The sequence below is a fragment of the Myotis brandtii genome, unplaced genomic scaffold, assembly GCF_000412655.1.
Source record: "Myotis brandtii unplaced genomic scaffold, ASM41265v1 scaffold39, whole genome shotgun sequence".
Lineage (NCBI taxonomy): Eukaryota > Metazoa > Chordata > Mammalia > Chiroptera > Vespertilionidae > Myotis > Myotis brandtii.
In genome coordinates, this window is record NW_005364953.1 from 7136974 (window position 1) to 7144509 (window position 7536).

A 7536-nucleotide genomic window follows, 5' to 3' on the forward strand; every position below is an offset into this window, starting at 1 on the left:
GTCCTTAATAAGTATTTTGTACTCAACACTCCATCCTAGTTTTTGCTTCAGGAGAGCCCAACGTGCAATATATTTGACTGAGGAATTCCACTAGGATAATATGCCCTAGAGAAAATAATTCATAAGTGCACCAAAAACTGTGCACAAGAATGTTCATAGCAGTTTTTGTTTATTGTAGCCAAAGAGAGGAAGCCACCCAAATGTCCATCAACAGGAGAATGAATGAACTGTGATATATTCATATGATGAATTATTACACATCAATAAAAATGGTAGCTATATACAACTGCATGCATGACATAATATTGAGTGAAATAAGCAAGATAGAAAAGAGTGCATACTGTATGGTGCCATTCATATAAAGTTCAAAAACAGGTTAGCAGTATTTATGGCAGCATTCACAAGTGATAAAAATATAAAGAAAAGCAATTAGATGATTATCACAGAAGTCAAGATAGTGGTTATGTCTATGGGATGATCATCAAAAATTTTAACAATCAATAAGTATGACGCAAATCTTGACCAATGAAGCCTGGCTGGCGTTCTCAATGGCTAGTGTCGACCCATGAACCGGAGGTCACGGTTTGATTTCCAGTCAGGGCACATGCCTGGGCTATCCCCAGCAAGGGGTGTGCAGGAGGCAGCCAATTGATGATTCTCTCTCGTCATTGATGTTTCTGTCTCTCTCGTCCCCTCCCTTCTCTCTGAAATCAATAAATCAATAAAGTATACTAAAAATAATGAGTAAATAAAGATGTGAGAATTTACATGATGCTTAATATCTTTCTAAAAAGTCTTGACCAATGAAAACAGACAGAAGTTTTTTTAACAAGCTTTTGATTCAAGAACTTTGTTGTCGCTGTTTTATTTAAATATATATATATTTTTTAACTACCATATCACTTTTATTCAGTCTCCATTTCTAAAATATTGTTTCTAAAATATTGTTTCTAGTGGTTCTCAACCTGTGGGTCGCGACCCCTTTGGGGGTCGAACGACCCTTTCATAGGAGTCGCCTAAATACATCCTGCATATCAGATATTTACATTACGATTCATAACAGTAGCAAAATTACAGTTATGAAGTAGCAACGAAAATAATTTTATGGTTGGGAGTCACCACAACATGAGGAACTGTATTAAAGGGTCGAGGAAATTAGGATAGTTGAGAACCACTGCTTTATAAGCTACATTTTCAAGTTTCCTTGTTTTCTTTTTTCCAATAATATCATTTCTGAATTATTTTATTCTTTTTAAATTTCATTTTATTGTTTAAAGTATCACAAATAGTAGTACATATGTCTCCTTTTTTCCCCATTGACCTTCCCCCGGCCTCCGCTACCCTCCCCCTGCCAGAGCCCCAGGTGGCTCACCCGTAAGCACCATTGCTAATGAGTTTGATGGTGTCGAAGTCATTCTCGCCAGGCGGTTTCTTAGCCTTGGTGGAGCTGCTGCGGCCCTGAAGGGGGAAGGTGAGACCACCACCATCATCATGGTAAGATGGAGACTCTTGTTACCCCATTAGCCATGGGGAAACCGAGGCACGGTGGGGATGCATCCTTCATCCAAGTGCCACAGTGAGGAAGCAACAAAATCAGGCCTTGAACCCAAGATGGTCTGACTTTGAAGCTATATTCCCAACTTTTTTCCATTAGGAAAGAGGCCTACAAAATAATCACCCTAATATAGAAAGAACTCCCAGAAATCCATAACTAGAAGCCTAGCAATTGGAATTGAACCTGGGACCCTTCAGTCCACAGGCCAACGCTCTATCCACTGAGCCAAACCAGCTAGGGCTAGACAGAAGTTTTATACCTCACCAGAGTATGCTGGCTCAATACTAGCCCTGGTTTAATTCTGGGTGAGGGAGGAAGGGGTGGTTAGAGAGAGAGGCACCTGGTTTGAGGGTGATTTCCAAAATGCTAACAATGTTTGATTTCTTCACCTAGGTGAAGGTTACTTGGGCATTCACTTTATAATCATTTCTTAAACTGTACATATATATTTTATGCACATTGAAAGAAGGAAATATAAATATTTTATAGGAAAATATAAATAAATGTTGCCCTGGCTGGTGTTGCTCAGCGGTTAGAGCATCAGCATGTGCTCACTCTCTCCCTCTCTCCCTCCCTCCCTCCCCTTCCTCCTGCTCTCTCTAAAAAAAATCAATGGAAAAATATCCTTGGGTGAGGATTAACATAAATAATAAATACATACATACATACATACATACATACATACATACTTTATAAATGTTTACCTTAAAAAGTATAACTATAGCCCTAACCGGTTTGGCTCAGAGGATAGAGCGTCGGTCTGCGGACTGAAGGGTCCCAGGTTCGATTCCTGCGGACTGAAGGGTCCCAGGTTCGATTCCGGTCAAGGGCATGTACCTTGGTTGCGGGCACATCCCCAGTAGGGTGTGTGCGGGAGGCAGCTGATCGATGTTTCTCTCTCATCCATGTTTCTCACTCTCTATCCCTCTCCCTTCCTCTCTGTAAAAAAAATCAATAAAATATATTTAAAAAAAGAAAAAGGACAAAAAAGAAAGTCTGCTTCTTTAAAAAAAAAAAAAAGTATAACTAAAGCCCTGAGAAGATTGTGGGGGAGTGAAGATTAGAATGACTAGCACTATCTTGTGCTTATGCGCTTTGTAACAATATGGTAACAAAACAAACAGACCTTGAGAAATTCCAAGTTCTATAAGAAGTACACAGTGACACTGTTGTTCAGAAGAGAGAGCATTCTTTTCCAGCTGAGAGGTGGCAGGGGAAAAGCTTCACAGAAGAAGGACGGTTTGAGGTGAGCATTGAAAAACAGAGGATTCTAGCAGGTACTGTTGTAGAGGAGGTTGGGGGGGAAGACAGCATTAACGTGATGGAAGTAAAAATAAGTAGCATGTGATCAAGAAATTAAATAGTTAAATTGATTAGAGTAGCATCTCCCAACTTATTTTATATATATTTTTATTGATTTCAGAAAGGGAGAGCGAGATAGAAACATCAATGATGAGAGAGAATCATTGATTGGCTGCCTCCAGCATGTCCCTGATCATGCTGGAGCCCGCATGTGTCCTGACCAGGAATCTAACCGTGACCTCCTGATTCATAGGTCGAGGCTCAACCACTGAGCCAAGCCAGACCAGCTCCCAACTTGTTTTGATGCTTATCACCCCTAGGAAAAATGCTAAATCATACGTTATTTTCTCTAGGGAATAGTTATACATTCCACAGATACCACTGAATAATTACTGTGCTACGTGCTAGGGATACAGGCATCCTCGCAAGACAGATAAGGTTCTGAAAATTACACTGCCTATATCTCGGTTTAATTTCAACATTCTTCCTGAGAGCAGAAAACAATCTAGACTCATCCACAAAAATGTTGTGTGTGTGTGTGTGTGTGTGCGCGCGCACGTGTGTGATTTCATGATTAAACTCAGATTTAAAGTCACCCTCTCCCTCCTTCATGGCCCTACTATTGATTTTTAACTCCAGAGTTTATGTAAGATTAAAATAGCAGTGGTGAGAAGGAGGTGTCCACTTCTTGGGCTCTTAATATATTCCGCACTGGCCTTCTCTGAGAAGTACACTCACCGTGTCATCCCTCCCTGCTGCCATCCATTAAGGTGGACAACTCCTCACCAGGCATCTAATGGCATGGTCCTTACTGCCACTCAATGCTGCTTCCCCTCATCAGGAACACAGACCCCAGCTTCTAAGTTCTCTTTTCCTACTTGTCTCCTTCTTCTCATCTGGGAGGCTCTTACCTACTAGGGTGGAGGGATGGGGTAAGTAACCTAACATGTCTTATGCAGCAAGCATTCTTCCCTAAATTTTTCTGTCTTATACTTTGAAATGAGACAGAAAACAACCTAAAAACCAAGAATGTATTCTGCCCTTCAATTGTGACGCCTGCAATGGCAGTGGGATCAGCCTCGTGGGTCACTGCCTGCCTTGAGAAGGTCTCAGGGTTGAGGATAGAAGGGAGCTCAGCTAATAATCTTCATGGTTTGCCCCACTGGACCCATCAAAGAGCCAATTAAATGTCACAAATAGACAAAAAAACCCCTTTTTTCAAGATCTGATCGGATTTTTAAAATTTTGTGCTTTAAAAAAATATCAGCTTGCTTACTTTAATTTCTGTGTTTTGTTTCTAAATAATGAGATTAGAGAAATGTTTTTTTACTTGGCAGATGTGGATAATTTTTATTCCCAATAAGCGAAAAACTGAGGTGAATTTAAACATAACTCTACTCTCCCTTTTAAGATTTTCAAAGTACTAGAGGAATCTGTACGTGCTCTGTAGGAATTTTGATCAGATAAATGCAGCTTATGGGTCTGATGAGTATCATCTTGAGAATTTGCAGAATTTTTATCATTTTTATCACCGGTTTCAACATCAGCATGTCTTTGTTTCTTTGTAGATATACATTAAACAACTTATGACCAGTATTTTTTAAAAAAATTTTTTTAACAATCTCTAAAGGTCAAGACCAAAATGTCAAGTTAGCAGTATTCAGCTGCATGATCAAGGAAGTACCTGAGTCATGAGCACACCCGTCTGATTGCCACTAACCACTGCCCATGTTCAATTTCTAAGGGAAATGTTGGATAGAGCATAGGATTTGTGAAGACTGTTCTTGGGAAGTAACTCTGAAAAGGTTTGTTCAGGACGGCTTCCTTGGAGCCTTAAATACCAGGCTAAGTCCATATTCTTTTAGTTCATATCTCCAATCTCTGCAGAGAGGAGGAAAGTGGGCCTAAGCAATGCCAGACCTGGCTATGGGATTCATTGAGCTGACAGGAGAGCCTAGCCTAGCGGAAAAAAAAATAGGACAAAGGGAATTAAAAAACTAACGGGAGCAGAAATAAAGTAGCAAAGGAAAGGTGCCTCTCACCATCTAATGAGCCTTTCTCACCCCAAATTCTATAAGGAATGAAAAACATAAATGGAAATATGTAAATAAATGAGCTCTTCTGCATGATTCAGTGGTTGAGCATCGACTTATGAACCAGGAGGTCACAGTTCGATTCCCAGTGAGGGCACATGCCCTGGTTTCGGGCTTGATTCCCAGTGTGGGACCTGCAGGAGGCAGCCAAGCAATGATGTTCCTATCTTCTCTCCTTCTCCCTTCCTCTCTGAAATCAATAATATATATATATATATATTAAAATAGCTCTTATTTATGATTCACTGTATGGAAAGAAATATCTAAGTTGGACTTGTGCATATGAAAAGCAAGGCTTTTCAGCTAGTGGTGTTTTAATAATCATTGAATCATTTTTACCTCTGCCTGGTCTGCTCTCCAGCCTCTGGCTGCTGACTCACCTATTTGAAATCTTCCTCCCCAGCCTCATCTATGTTAAGCAGGCCTGTTTTTGCCTTGCAGGCCCAAAGCTCTCTTACTTGTGAAAGCTTCAGCCAGTATTATATAAACATATTAAAATGCATCTAAATCCTGCATTTAAAATATTTATATTTTTGCTGTAAATTTTTGAAAGGGCTTTTGTAAGTTTGCTCTTGAAATTATTTGTGCATAACTAATTTAATTTATAATGGCTGTAATTTCTCTATAATTATTATGCATACCTGGAAATTCTTGGGAAATGAGACGATCCAACTTATAAATTGTTTTCAAAGACAATTTTTTTAATAACAAATTTTAATAATTAATGAACTTAGTATAATGTTATATTTTGTAACCATTTCATTAAATGGTTATTATTTTGAGTTTTCCTTTTCTTTTAGTGTTTTATAGTCTCTTTTTTTAGATCTCAATTTTTAATTTGGTCTCCAAAGAGCCCATAAATCCTAAGCACTTAGTTATAGTTGTCTAATGGATAAAGACAGGCACTGAGCACCCATTTAATTGTGTGTGTGTGTGTGTGTGTGTGTGTGTGTGTGTGGTGATGAAGGTAAGTGAGGCCTGTGTTTTCTTGAAGCTAGAGTTTCATTTATTTGAATTTTGTTTAATGACCATTTAACTTTTACATTGGCTGTCTCTTGTATGTAAATACAAGTATAGGGCACAGGACCTTTCTCTGTTAAGGCAAAATGCCATCTGATAGGTGAAAATGATCAGAGCTATACATTAAGGAATTTACTATAGAAATGGCAAAACTTGATTTATGGAGTATCATAGGTGAAGGAGAAGCAGGGTTGGTGGATAAACCTGAAGTTTCAAACTTGAATGACTAGTTAAATAGTGATGTCATTGACAACCACAGATAAGTCAGAAGGCAGTTGTGAATTTTAAAAAAAAAATGATTTTACTCAACTTACAAAAATGGCTTTACATACAGAAGCACATACAGTCCCCAAAAGGATCCCCCCAAAGGAGATATAACAATTTACCACAGGATCAAGCCTAAGGAAATGATTAAATTCATCAAGGTTGCCTTTGTTCCCTCGGCTGGCCCTAGTCTGAGGGGATTCATATCTTCACCTAACTTTGACTATAGAGCCAGCTATTTCAATCCTAAGCACCACTTTAGACTCCCTCACCCCGTGACCTTCTGCTGTGCCTGCTATACTAATTCCTAAGCCTAATGTACTGTCTTGGTATATTTTCTTACTCTTGCTTTCCATGTGCCAAGCATTGCCAAAGAAAGTTATAGATGCATGCTCATTTGGAACACTATAGAAAGTCGTGCCATCTGCTTCCAATGGGGCTCTCTCTGTTGTTCTAAAACCCTTTATTAACCTTTCTGAATTCACCATCACTCTCCAACAGTGCCTTCCCTCCTTCTCTGCCTTATTTAAGGTCTCAAACCCTCCTCTACTCTCAACTTTAATTTCATCAGATTAAATGTGATAATTCAGGTAGAGCAGGTACCATAGTACCTTGCACATCGAAGGTTCCAAATAAATACTGTTTTTACTATTAATATTGAATGAATGGCAAACTATCTTGGTTAAAAAGCTCTGGCTTTGCATGGCTGGTGTGGCTCAGTGGTTGAGTGTCAGGGCACATGCCTGAGTTGCAGGCTCAGTCCCCAGTGTGGGGCATGCAGGAGGCAGCTGATCAATGATTCGCTCTCATCCTTGATGCTTCTATCTCTTTCTCCCTCTCCCTTCCTCTCTGAAATCAATTATATATATATTAAAAGCTCTGGCTTTGGATTTAGACAAATGTCAGTTTGAATCGCGATTCTGCCAATTACTAGTTAATGAGCAAGTTGCTAAACCTCTCTGAGTCTCAGTTTTCTCATCTTTAAAATAGAAACAATATTATTTCTTTACAGAGATTTAGTGATAATTAAATTTTTAAAAGTATGTATGCAAAGCCATGAGGAATGTCTGTCACGTGAATATTCAATGTTAGCCACCTGGATTAGGGATTATTTTTGTTATTACAACATCCACTTATTACATTTTTTGAGAAAAGCATCATCTCCTCTTTGAGAAACCAGAAGTTTTAGTGTCCTCACCTCCATTTCTTCACAACTTCTTTTTTTGTTGTTGTTCATTTTTATTTGTTGAGAGAGAAGAAGAAGAAGAAGATGAAGAAGAAGAGGAGGAGGAGGAGGAGGAG